The 13,505-nt window shown below is 36.9% G+C and overlaps 1 pseudogene; it reads left to right on the top strand.

The window, feature by feature from the left end:
- Positions 1-13,505, top strand: part of LOC112196698 — a 35,249-nt pseudogene that overhangs the window by 20,858 nt on the left and 886 nt on the right.

Here is a 13,505-nt window from a genome sequence, read left to right as displayed (position 1 = left end):
CTCTTCAAAATTGTGGTAAACAACATGGAGTATATTCGGACACATAGCTGATGCAGAATTTTCAGTCCTTAACTCCTTATATATTTCTCATCACTTTTATCAAGTACTGACATCAAAAATGGTGGCAGAAAATGTATGAAGATGCGAGCGAAGTAGCCAATGATGCTGTGGGGACAATTGGTTCCTTTTGTGCTGAAGAGAAGGTGATTGAATTGTACCAGAAAAAATGTGGACTGGAAGAAAGAAACATTTGGGTTGATTATTGACAAAAAAACCGCTAGGTAAAATAGAGGCAAGATGGCTCCGATCTAGACCGGAACCTAGGCAAAAGCGCCCACAAGGGGACGAGGGAGCGCCACCAACTCTCAACTTGAGAGGAAGAAAACCAGAGCGCAGAGGTTTACAGAGGCATTTACGCTTCTTTAGCAGGCATTACATGCAAGTGTGTCATATATCTTAAGAGTGCTCTCCATTATTTACCCAAAACATAAATACCAGCAGCTAAACAGCTTCCTGCACAAATTAGTAAAAATTGCAAGGGAAAACCAAACATTAAAATTGTAAAGTATTTCAATTTAACAACGTTATTTATTTTTTTAATGCAATCTTTCAATTGCACATAAAATGAGGGTAGTTTAAAAAAAAAAAAAAAATCTTACAATTGCACATAAAATCTTATATATTGATTGACTTGTCCAAGTGTGACAACTGCTTGTTTTCAATTTTTCCTAGACCCAAACCAACGTCCCCAAGAGGCTTTGTCCTTGCCGAGTGACAAGGCCAAGACAGACAGTGACACGAAAAAGAAACAACACATGGAGTCCTTAAAATTGGGCCGAATAGGAATGCTAGGTCTCTTTGCCTCTATGGAATTGTGGTCGCATGGTCCTTCGGTAATTCCATGAACAGTCACCTCTGTCTCAACTATGCAAGTATCACTCAAAAAACGACTTAAATTACTCAATCTATCGAAATCATACCAACCATGACTTGGCCCCCCAGTAGTGAAACAATACTTGACTGCAAAAGCGAAAAAGTGATATGTTACCCGGGTTAAAATAAAAATGAAAGAAAAAGAATATAAATACTACTTAACGTTCATTTGTTACGAAATTATGAGTAATAACTATTGGTGAAAAGAATTATTTTTAAACTTGATTTATTTACTTTCAATCATTAAACTAGATCGGAACAAAACACATAGTACACTACTAATTTCATAGAAAACGAAATAAAGCTCATGCACTAACACAGTTTAATTTGTTAATAGTTACGAACACTAATACCTGCATCAACTTCGTGCCAGTTGCCAAGCCATGGATCTACAATGCGTATGGAAAACTCTGTAAATACTTTGGTGGCAGGAGGAGCTGCTTTTTTATCAGCCAAGCCCAAGAAAATACTAATATTTGTTTTTTGTTCGTTGACTCCCTTCGGATAGAGTTTTATATTCCTGCAACAATACAGGATGAACAATAAGCAACATCTTCCTCAAAAGTTTAACAAGTATAATCATAACAGACGTAAGTATGCTCACGACAATGAAAGTGATGAAGTATATACCATTTTTGGCCTCCAGCAGTGAATGGTGCTGAGATATAGCATGGATCAGCTAACTTTGAAAAATTCTTAACCTTCCAAATATGCTTGTACGTGATGGGATTTTTTACCCTCGATATACGTTCTCCGATTCCTATTCTTGTTTCTTTACAAACAAAGACCTCGGCTCCGAAGACACACTTGTCATCAACGAGGTAGCCATAAGAGGGATCATGAAATTCATCAAGAGGGAGTAGTTTATCAAAACCCACATCAAGCTTCGCCCCGTGAAAACAGTTTTTCCTTGTAAAAGCATCTGAGTAATGAAACACAACACACACACACACACACACTAAAGTATCAGAAAAACTGCAATGAACTTAGCATAATGAGAAATTGAGAACTTATTGTACTGAAGTATATTATACCTTCAAACACCATGTAGACATTCTTATTCTGATCGAGCAAAGAAGTCAACATACACTTCCCAACCAGTCTCAAGTGAATTTGCTCTGGCTATTTGCAATTGCAAGTAGACAGAGATGTGGTCTTCCACATTCTTCTTCTTGTTTCCATTTGGATAGATGACCAGTTTCCTGTGCGCAAACAAGTATATATAAGAAATGCACTAATTAATCCATGTAGAATGATCGATGCATTAATTCATGGCATCTACATCTAAAAAGAAAATAGGATAGAATCGAGCGTACACATATGGTATATATAGCAGATGATTGAGAATATTACCATTTGTATCCCCCAGCTTTGAACTCCTCTGATTTATATTCATCCACTGGATGGTTATATTCAGTTATCAATGAAAATGATTCTATATTAAGACTGCAATGAGTTGGTGGTGAATCTGAAAGTGATCTGAAAACACCTGAAGTTGAACAATGGCAACAGTACAAGAAGGCATGGTAATGCAAACATTAGTCATATGTGGTGTTGTGTTATACTAGACATTATAATAGCAACTCCCATATTGGAAAAACTTCCTACAGAGAAAGAAACTTAATTACCATCTTGGTCAAAATAAAGCATGGACATTGCAATAAAAAAGAGGGAGAAGGGGGGGGGGAAAGACAGCAACAACAACTTCGTAAGAAAGGTTATACAGGTGAGGAAATCAAGCCAAGCAAGGCTATTTCCGCCCTTCACCTCCCCTAGACTCTATTTTTTGGTCTTCCAACTAAGCAATTGTAATTTACCCTTTCGAATATGTATGAAGTAGTAACATTTTTCTTCTACTGGTGGAGCACAAATAAAAAAAATAAAAATAAACAAATAAAATAAAACTAAGAGGAAACAAAATAGACTTCGTTTCCTTTGTATACTTTAATACACAATACCCATCGTTTCTTTTGCCTGTTTTATATACATAAAACTTAATTAATAAGAGGTATAGCTTCGACACTTAGATGAAAAAGTATGTATCATGATCTATAAATACTGAATATGTATGTCAACCCTTATAGATTAATTTGTAGAATATATACTCATACAAATTACTCATGTACCAGGAACCAGAATTGAACTGGTGACAAGATGGTGCGTGTCTTCTGTTAAAAGTTCAACAGTTTTAAAGAGCATTAGTTTCCGGAAAATGTCAATTCTGAAAAATGGCATGAACATCAAGACTCAAATGGATTTAAACTAGCTACCTATTTTTTGAACCTGTGGAGTTATCAAACTGTGATGAGCGAAGCTAGGCAAACTAGTCTACATATCTTACGTTGAATTGATAATTAGGGAAAAAGTAATAGATGAGTAATACTCATTAATGTTCATGCAAGAGTACTCTACCAACCACATTGATGTTCATGTTCCATGACTAGGAGTCTATGAGAGCCCCCACCCCAAAAAAAAAAAAAAACCGTTAGAGGTTCCATTCTTCCATTCCAATATAGAACATCTTGTGATGAGCAATTACTCAATTAAGTAATTAATTGGTTTAGTCGTGTAAATACAGTTTCAATCAAGTTATTAGGCTGAATAATAAGAATACATTAGATGAGTTACTTACTTGGAATAGATGATAACGATGAATCCATGTTGATGAACTTAATAGAACTCTTTGCCTGTTTGCTTCTCCTCTGATCAATCTTCCAGATGGAATCACACTTTTTTTGTGGTTGATAGAGCAGAGTTATATAGACATCCAATCCACCCTAGGAACCTCCCATAAAGTATTCCTAATTAATCTAATCCAATCATTAATATCAAGAGCTTCCCTATGTTCTATAAGAAAAGTTTATTCCTTAACAAAATAAGTCTACAATCCTAAATAGGGCTGCACACGGATTAGGTTGAATCGGTTTTGACTCCAAACCGTCTCTATGCCAAAGTGAGCAGTTTAGGCATTTTGGAAAACCGGTCATAAAAAAAAATAAAAAAAAATAAAAAAAATAAAAAAAAACCCTCAATCCGACCCAATCCAATCCAATTAAAGATGGTTTGGTTTGGTCGGTTAGACAGTTTTCACCTATATAATATTAAGATGCTATTTATGAAAAAATTCATAGTAAAAATTCAATCTCAAGAATTGAAATTATGTTAAATTATCTAAATTTAAAATTTAATAATTAAAATTCAAAACATATAGACATATAGTCCAAAACTAAAACCTAAATTAGATTTAAAGTGATTCACTTATTTAACGACTTAGTCATCAATTCTAGCTTAATATGACAGTATTAAAGGTTAAAGAATAAGAGATTGAGAGATCAGAGATGTGATATGAAATGATCAAAAAAATTGTAGCGATTATATACTAAGGTTTTAGGCCTTTGAGCCTTGAATTCAATATGATAGTATATCATTTGAGAATAAAGTTATAACTGAAGATTTAGAACTTATTTAGAACAAACCGGACAAATGAATATATATTTACTATGTGTATATGTGTCTATATATATATATATAAAACTTTTTTTCTTATGTTTCAAACATACCGGTTGGTTCGGGTTCCGCGGTTTAAATACAAGAGAAACCAAACTAACCCAGTTCACAAATGGTTTGGTACGGTATTGATCCAATTTTCAATTTTTAAAGTTAAAAAACCTTAACCAAATCATATTTATCGGTCGGTTTTGGTCGGTTTGTACCATGTTTTGCACACCCTTAATCCTGAACATCCAAGATTCCTATGTGTCCTAGGTACTTAGTAGAACTTACCATATTCCTCCGATTACTTGTTCCACAAGAAGTATGACAAGTTGTTGAACCAAACAATTAACAATGACAAGTCGATAAGAACCCAAATCTCAAAGCTTCAATTCTATCAACTAAAAATCGGGAAGTATTAAAAAGCATAGATTTGTTTAAGGATACATAGATTATGTGTATGGCCCAAATACTAGTAACTTTTTTTCTTTTTTTGAGGGGAATGGAAGACTGATCCATAGATATTAAAATCATACGACCTCACTCGGTCAGGCTTGAGAGGTCCAAAGACCACCTCATATTACAAATCAATGCTCGAATAAAACGACTAAAATCCAAAATGAACTTCCAAAAAACTAAAATCCTAAAGGAACTGCAAAAATAAAATGCAGAAAGTAAAAAACTCCCTATCCCTACATTGCCCTAAAATGGAACCACTGGATTGAACATCTTGACACCTAAGACCTTCATGGTGTACGTCGCAACACTCAACACTGCCACAGCAACATTCGAGGAACAGTACAGGGTAAAAAGCAGGATAGGCCACCTTCCAGAAATCCCAAAACCCAGCCCAACCCAAGTGTGGGAGGAAAGGGGAACTGAACCAACTAGGCCCAGTTCACCAGCCTGCATATGCAGCCCAGAACGGTAGAGGCCCAAAAGCCCACTACCCAAACCCTTCGCCTCCCACCCCCAGAACGACAGGTTCTGACCCTTCAGAAGAGGCGGCCTCCGCCCACCATCACTCTGGCGGCCTTTCACGGCCTTCCCCCATCAAGATAGCTGGAAAGAAAGCTGCTTTAGCTCTAGCTTGGAGGCACCTGCAAATGAAGGAAAAGGAAATCCCAATACGAAGCCTACTTCGCCTCTGGCAAAGCACCGACCAACGCTTCACCCCTCCACCAACCCAAGTCGACGCCGCTTCACGTCGGCTACACACCGTATGCTAACGATCAAACAAAACCGCCTCAGATGCGGCTTAAATCCCAAAGGCCAATAGCTCCGTTCACAAGTCGAAGCTGATCCACCACCAGGCTGTGTTGGAGAGGAAAGATCCCACATTGGAAAAGTGACAAATAAAATATAACTTATAAGTGGGTGGCTCTTACCCAATTGTACCGAGGCCTTTTGTGATTAAAACCCAACACCTATCGGGTGGTTAAGTTAGGACAATATCGGTACAATGATGGGCCACGGGCCACGCTTGTCGCTGTTTAACATGGTATCAGAGCGGGTCCTTCTCCAATTGCGTCTCCACGTAGGCACGTGTCATGAGCCCAAATTGGGGTTCCCTGTATTGCCATCGAAATTACCAAGTGTCCAATGTAGGCCTTGGATTGTATCGACCAAGCTGATATGAGACTTGTGTCCCAATTTCCAATGTGGAAATTGGATTAATTAATTTCACGTGCAGACCTAGAGTTAGGTTGCACGTGAGGGGGCGTGTTGGAGAGGAAAGATCCCACATTGGAAAAGTGACAAATAAAATATAACTTATAAGTGGGTGGCTCTTACCCAATTGTACCGAGGCCTTTTGTGATTAAAACCCAACACCTATCGGGTGGTTAAGTTGGAACAATATCGGTACAATGGTAGGCCACGGGCCACGCTTGTCGCTGTTTAACAGGCTGCACCGCCTCCGCCGCGAAAGAGCGATGCCTGAGACGCCGGAGTCACCTAAAGAAAACGGAGATCTGGAGATCGCCGCCGCCCTGCTACCGAAGCCTTTAGGGTTTGGTATGCTCAGCTCCGAGATTTCCGGAGCGACTTATTTTTTTTGCCCAAATACTAGTAACTTGTTCTAGTTGTAATAGAGTTTAGTTTTGTAGATATCTTCTAAGATATTAGATATCCTAATCATTTTACGATTATTTTTCCTTGTAAGATTTAGATTCTCTACTTGTAATCATATATATAAAAAGTTCATTATTATCAATGGAAATATAGAACACACTGTCTCTCATACACTTTCTGTACAACAAGATTATAATTATTGATTTACCTGAGTCTGGGACCACAAAATCTCAAAGAGAATAGGACAAAGTGAAGGGAGAGATATACCACTTTTTTATATAGGAGTGTAGTTGTAAATTGGGTTGGCTCGATCTGCATAGCCCTTAGCTTAACCCGAGAACGACCCATCACGGATTGACCGGTTAAATGTTAAAATTTATTTTTTAAATTACAATTGGTGACTGAAAACCCTTTTTTTTTTCTTTTTTTTTTTATAAAAAAAAAAAACCCATCATTCACCTTCTTATAGAGTGAGATAAAGTTTCAATACTGTCGTGTAATACAGAGTACAAAATATCACGCAGATAGTAAATGAATGTTGTTTTAAATTCTTTCGGCCGCCCAACCCAATTAATCATATATAAAGAAGACCCACAGATGTTGCGCCTAAGAGTGATATGGTGGATAACTTAAAATTATAAAACTAAACATAAACGATCTCATTTCAAATCTTTCATGCCACTCGATCTAATAATCACATGTTATCAATTTCGACACAACATGATATATCCGTTTAATAAATAAGTAATTTTCAGATTAACTCGTCAACATGAAATGAAAGGGGTTGAATCAGGTTGTACATAACTCATTTAGGCTTGGGTTTGTTTATCGTTAGTCTCAACACATTTAGTCTAATGGGCTATAATTATCGTTCTGTAAGCAAAAAAAATCGTTTTGTTTTTGTAACCAAAACTTGGCATCAGTTTACTTGACAGACAATGCGAACCCTTTGCCCAAGAGATCCACAACTTGGTTATGCTTGACCCCAGCTCCCAAAACATCGTTGCATCAAGTCCAAAAATGGCGATTTGGTTTATGCCCTCCAAGTGTTCAGTGAAATTACCCACCGGATGCATTCGTTTTCAACATTGTAATGAGAGGACTCCCAATAGCTATAACTCCCTTCCCTTCTGTTGTCAGGTATACCCTCCTAGCTTTCTGAGATTTGTATATTTTAAAGGAAAAATTCCACAAATTGTTACTCAACTATGACTCATTCGACACTTTTATCACTCAAGTTTTAAATATATCACTTTAAATTGCTTTCGAGGTGAATTCTGATTAATCCTCTGTTATGTTGCGGAGTACAATGTTTCAATTTTTAAGATTGACAACTTGTCTTTTCGTCAAGTGAGTGCATGCAATTTAGGCTAGTCTGGTCTGAGTTAGATATCTGCATACAACGTTTGCTTTCTAGTTTGTACCATAGTTCTTGGGGTTTGCTTGGTTTTTCAACTTTGTTGTGCTACTTCAAATGGTAGAATAAAATTGTTTTGAGGTGCTGGATTGAGCTCCTGAACCAAGATTGCATACCCAATTTGTTTCTTTTCCAATCTCATTAGGAGCGCCTTTTCTTTCGAAATTTCATTTGATCAGTTAAATAACATTGTTTTTGGGAAAAAAAAAAAACAAATGAAATGTTTCCAATCTCACAGTCGGCTATTAAATTGTGATACCCCCTCGTGTTTATAGTGGATTGTGTTCAGTCCTATGCATACATATTGGTTTCTTTTTTCTTTTCTTTTTTGGTACAGCATACTGGTTATGCACCAAGTATATCGATCTTGACATGTATAAACGATTGCACCACGTTCCATGAGCAACAAATGTTTATCGGATTTTGGGTTGATGTAGCAAGCTGATTCGCAGAGTCGTGACAGCTATATATATCTGATGTATTTTTCGTCGTGCTTGATACACATTATTCTTGAGCGCTCTTAAGCTACTGAAAGCATGCCTGAACTTATTTTTTGTATACATCTTCTGCATATTCATATTTCCCTACTGCCTTACTCTTACCAACATCCTCTTTCCTGGTGTCGTTGACCCTGCAATGCTATAAGGTTACAAATGGAGCCTTCTGTTAATGCTATTAAATTTCTTTTCTGATGGTCAAAAAGTATTTTATCTTTATTTGTTTTCAGATCCCGGTATGTCAGGCTCGTGATGGACACTTCCTCGTGTTGAGTTTATAAGTATTTGCTGAAAATTCTCTAAGTTTCAGCTAACAGAGTCCTTTGGGAATCTTGTTGATGCTAGCTCCATATTCTTCCATAACATGCTTGGAATTTGTTAAGTGCTGTCCATTAGGATCCTTATCCACAGTGTTTATTATTTCCTTAATTTGATCTTACGAGTAGCTAATAACTTCATTCGTACATGAATGATTTTAAAACTGTTGCGTCTGTATCAAGTTCAAACATTTTCCACTTAGAATGAGAGAGAGGGGTTTCTGAAAAGGTACTGGATTAAGTTAGTCTATGGTGGAACAAGTCATGTAAGACTTTGTGAGTTGCTAGAACGAGACGATTTAGTGGGATTTAAAAAAAAAACTTGGAGTTTTATAAGCCACTATTAAAAACTCTTCAGTGGGTATATGGGCTATGCATGCTTGTTTCTGTGTTGAATCTCAAGCTCATGTTGCTGTAGATTGGCCTAAAGACATCTGCTGTGCTCAGTTTGTTGGTTCTCTGCCATTTTTTTTGTGGTGTATTATTGAAACATTGCATCAATGGCTAGTTATTTCTTTATTTTCGGTCAATTCTTACTTCTCTCTTTAACTTTGCAGGTTGTAGCTCCTGTCAAAATGACACTTGAAATGTAAGTGACTTAGGACTTAGGCTGTTGTTTGGGTTCAAATTTGTTGTCCCCCCTCTTAAACGAACCCTCTTGTTTTCTTCATGTGGCAGATATGTAATGTGTGTAATACCAATAAGTGCCTTCTTTGCTTCAAGTCTTTGGTGAGTGCCGAAATGTAGTAATAAGTGGACTTTTGTTTGGGCAATATATCTATAAGGGGCATGAATACGTCTTATCTTCTTCACTGTTCAAACTGAGGGGAGAAAACCTTGACAGTTCTATTCATATTTGATGAAGGCTTGCAGTTAACTCTATTAAATTTCTTAGAGAACGCATACATACTTTTGAATCTGTTTACCAGGAACTTTGTTTCATCTTTCATTTTGTGGTCAAACAAGAAACTTTTGTTTGGATTCCCTGTAGAACAATGTCCCTAGATGTAAAGGCTTTGAGTTTAGATTTAGGCATGAACACACTACCCGCTTTAGAAATAATCAAATAACAGAAATTTTGATTGTGATTTGTTCTACCTTGTAAGAGTCAAGACAAGGAACTTCAAGCTTTATTTGAATATATGAAGTTCAAGCTTTATTGTGACTTATTTCTCTGTGATTTCAGGTTTGGAAACACCGGTTACTTGCATATTTCTGGGGCTTTCATCCAAATGCTCAAAGCTCTAAGTATGTGCACACATGTACAGAGACTCGGCATATGCATCATTGCATCTTACTGCAATAATATTGCTGATAGAATCCAACTTATGTGGCACTGATAAACCAAGGTGCGACGTGGTCTCAAACATGTTGCTGGTCAGTGTTGGAGTTGTCTTTTCCTTGTACCGGGAGATTTATTTTAACGTAGTTGGTACACTTTCCCAGGTTACGGGCATCTTTGCAGAAGCTCTTAGGCTGGTCTTAACACAAGTCCTTCTGCAGAAGAAGGGTTTGACTTTAAATCCAATCACCAGCTTATACCATATAGCTCCATGCAGGTACCCTAAACCCTAAACCCTTCAATTATATGCATTGAAAGATTAGAATTTGCCCTATCGCACATACTTTTTTGAGGAGAATACATACTTTTTTGAGGAGAACAGCATATGAAGTGACACTTCAATCATTTGACATCCATCGCACTCTTGATATAAGATAATTGACTGAGGTTTGGAATGATTTTTGTTGGTAATGGAGAAGAACACAAGAAGGGACAGTTTAATCCTTTAGCATCCATCAGAATCTTGATTTAAAATACAGACTCGGGTTTAGGATTATTTTGTTCGTTAATGGCTATTCTTGAGTTTGTTGGTCCTGTAAATCTTGAAGTGTTAATCTGTAATTCACATCAGTTGGCTGAGGTTCATAGTTTAGTGGATCTAAAAAGTGATTCTACTAGCAGTTTCTATATGCATGGTCCATCTGTACCATGGGAACACTATTCCTTTCTTTTGACACACTTATGATGAGTCCTGCTTCGCGTTCTTAACAGATGTATCTGATTTAACGCATTTTAATTGTCAAGGTGATTTTCCATTGATGCATGTGAAAATGAAAGAGGGAATATGACAGGCACTCCATCACTTCAGCTTCTCACAATCATTTATTTCTCTTATTATTGCAGTACGTTTTGTATTCCTGTATGTTCCCTGGTTATTACTTGAGAATCCTGCAATAGAAGTTTCACAAATTCAGTTCAGCTTCTGGATTTTTTCTCCAATGCTCTATGTGCTTTGGCTTTGAACTTCTCGATATTCTTCGTAATTGGTAGAACTGGAGCAGTTACCATCCGAGTTGCTGGTGTTTTAAAAGACTGGATTTTGATTGCCCTAGCTTTCAATTATTTTGATTGCCCTAGCTTTCAATTGTTATATTTTCAGAGTCTATCATAAGTCATAACCAGGCTAAAGATATTGGTTATGCAATAGGTAGTTCTCCATTCATGTAAAGAGGAAGTATACTACAGTTGTAGATTTCAAAATTTCAGTTAACGAGTTGGTCAATTTCTTCTGCAGCGTTGTGTGGTGCTGTCATTTACAACTACATAAAGGTTAAGGATGTGCGTGCATCTGCATCTCAGCTGCCTATTGACACTATTCCAGACAGAATATCGAAGGTTTATTTTCTCAAGAATCAATTTGCTTCCCTGACATATGCCAATGTTATTAAAATGTTTGGTGTCCTTGACCACTAGTATATCATCTAACACTTGTGTTCTCCATGCTGACCAGGATTGGAAGTTGGAGAAAAAAGTCTTCTGATATCTTTGTGCCTAATAATGGAGGGGGTTTATCCTCGGATATGAATGTGGACGAAGAAACAACACCCCTAACTCAATCATCAAGGTTGTCTCACGTGGAACGCTCGTCGATTAGCAACCATGATGCATGACTCATTGAGCCAGCTTCTAGTTTTGTATGTATCCAGCGATTTGTTCCTTCGGTTCTGAATTTAACAAACATCTCTAGTAGCATTCTATGATACAAGGGTACCAAAAAAAAAAAAAAAAAAAATCCTACTAATAATATATTCATGAAATACCACAACTTTGTGCTGCAATGTATAGTCTAGGAACACCACAACTTTGTGCCTCAATGATGGTATAGTTGATTCTCACATGTAAGATTAAACAGTTAGCTTTACAGAGCAATATGGTAAAAATGTTACAATAGTTCCAACTGTCATTTTCCTGACAGTGGTTTTCCCAAATTGAACTGGAAATTTAATTGTTCTCTATGGATGGCAGGAGAGATTGGAAGCAAAAACTTTGTTTGCATCTAAAGAAGTTGAGGAGGAGGCTAGAAAGGTATCCCCAAAGAAATTTGTGCCAGCTGAGGATACGGAAATGGCCGAGGAACAACAGAGTCCGAAAGTGGTTGCCCCCCCACTCAGGACCAAATTCATGCTATCAAGGTAATCATAGGTATCAAGGTCTTACATTGAGTCAATCATCAGTGATTATATGTAGTTTGTTGAACTTTATTACATGGTCAATTGTTTCATCAATGTGCAGGCTGCCATAGTGAATTCTCAGACTCTTGAAGAGGTTGCAAGACTTGAACAGGTGCTTTGCCTAACTGGAGAAAGAACTTCATTAACTTTGGATGTTTTCTTGCTTAATTTTTGGATATTAACGTATCCTTGTTTTGCATGTACAGGCACTGAAGTCAGGTCAGCTTCCTGCAGATTTGAAAATTTTGGATGAGGATACTCCAATGAATACTGTTAAAGACAAGGATGATGAAATGGCTGTAACTAATGAAAATGAGGCCAATGTTGAAGTAAAAGATGTGGAGGAACAGAAGAACAATGAAGCAGAATCAATGGATCAGGTATTATTACTTTTCCTTTTAACTGTTGAACTTTTAACCTTTTGGTTTATTCTATTCTTCCTCTTTGTGGACTATTCAGAAAGCTCTTCTTTCCTTTGGAGAAAGTGCATGCGACTCTGATGGCCTTAACTAAGAATCATTTCTATCAAATATCAATAGAGAACTATCCTTTTAATGAAAAAAATGGTTCGTGTAATTTGCCTGTACAAATAGGACCTCTAAAGGAGGGAAAGTGTTGTTGGTTTAGAAAGCAGTGATTAAGAAAGTGTGTTGGGAATGGGCATAAATAGGTCGAGTTATTTTGTGCTTTGTCTCTTTATTTCGTAGTGGTTTGAACTCTTGTCTTGAATATATGATTCTAGAATTATGACTACCATCAGTTGCGAGTGTAGGCTAACGTTTTGATAGCTTTTGGCTTCTTTACAGTAGTGTCTTGAAAATTCCAACAGCATTAAGATCTTGGTGAGTACAGTAGTTGTTGGCAGGTTTAACACTGTTCAAGATTCTAACATAGGTACTAAATTCTAATGAGCCAATGAGGTAGATTCCTTATTAATTTATTGGCAAACCAGGTTAAGTTGTTACTTAGTGTAATGGTAATTAGTGTTCTTTTTTGTTCGGAATTGCTTGACTACATCTGGGAACTGAACTGCTAAAGGTTTTTTTTTTCCCCTGTTATGCGTCTAATAGATAGATGTTGACAACTTCAACTTCTCATTATTCGAGCTTCCTGTTTATTTCATCTTCCATTATTAATTTTCTAAATATTTTAGTACATTTGCTTTTTATAATTCTAGACTCTATGAGGTATCGGCGTATCGCTTGTCAATTCAGTCTGTTTAGAGCTTAAGCATCTATTATGTCTTCAGGATCAATCCATCGC

The sequence above is a fragment of the Rosa chinensis genome, chromosome 4 (genome assembly GCF_002994745.2).
Source record: "Rosa chinensis cultivar Old Blush chromosome 4, RchiOBHm-V2, whole genome shotgun sequence".
NCBI lineage: Eukaryota > Viridiplantae > Streptophyta > Magnoliopsida > Rosales > Rosaceae > Rosa > Rosa chinensis.
This window is presented reverse-complemented; position numbering and strand designations above follow the sequence as displayed.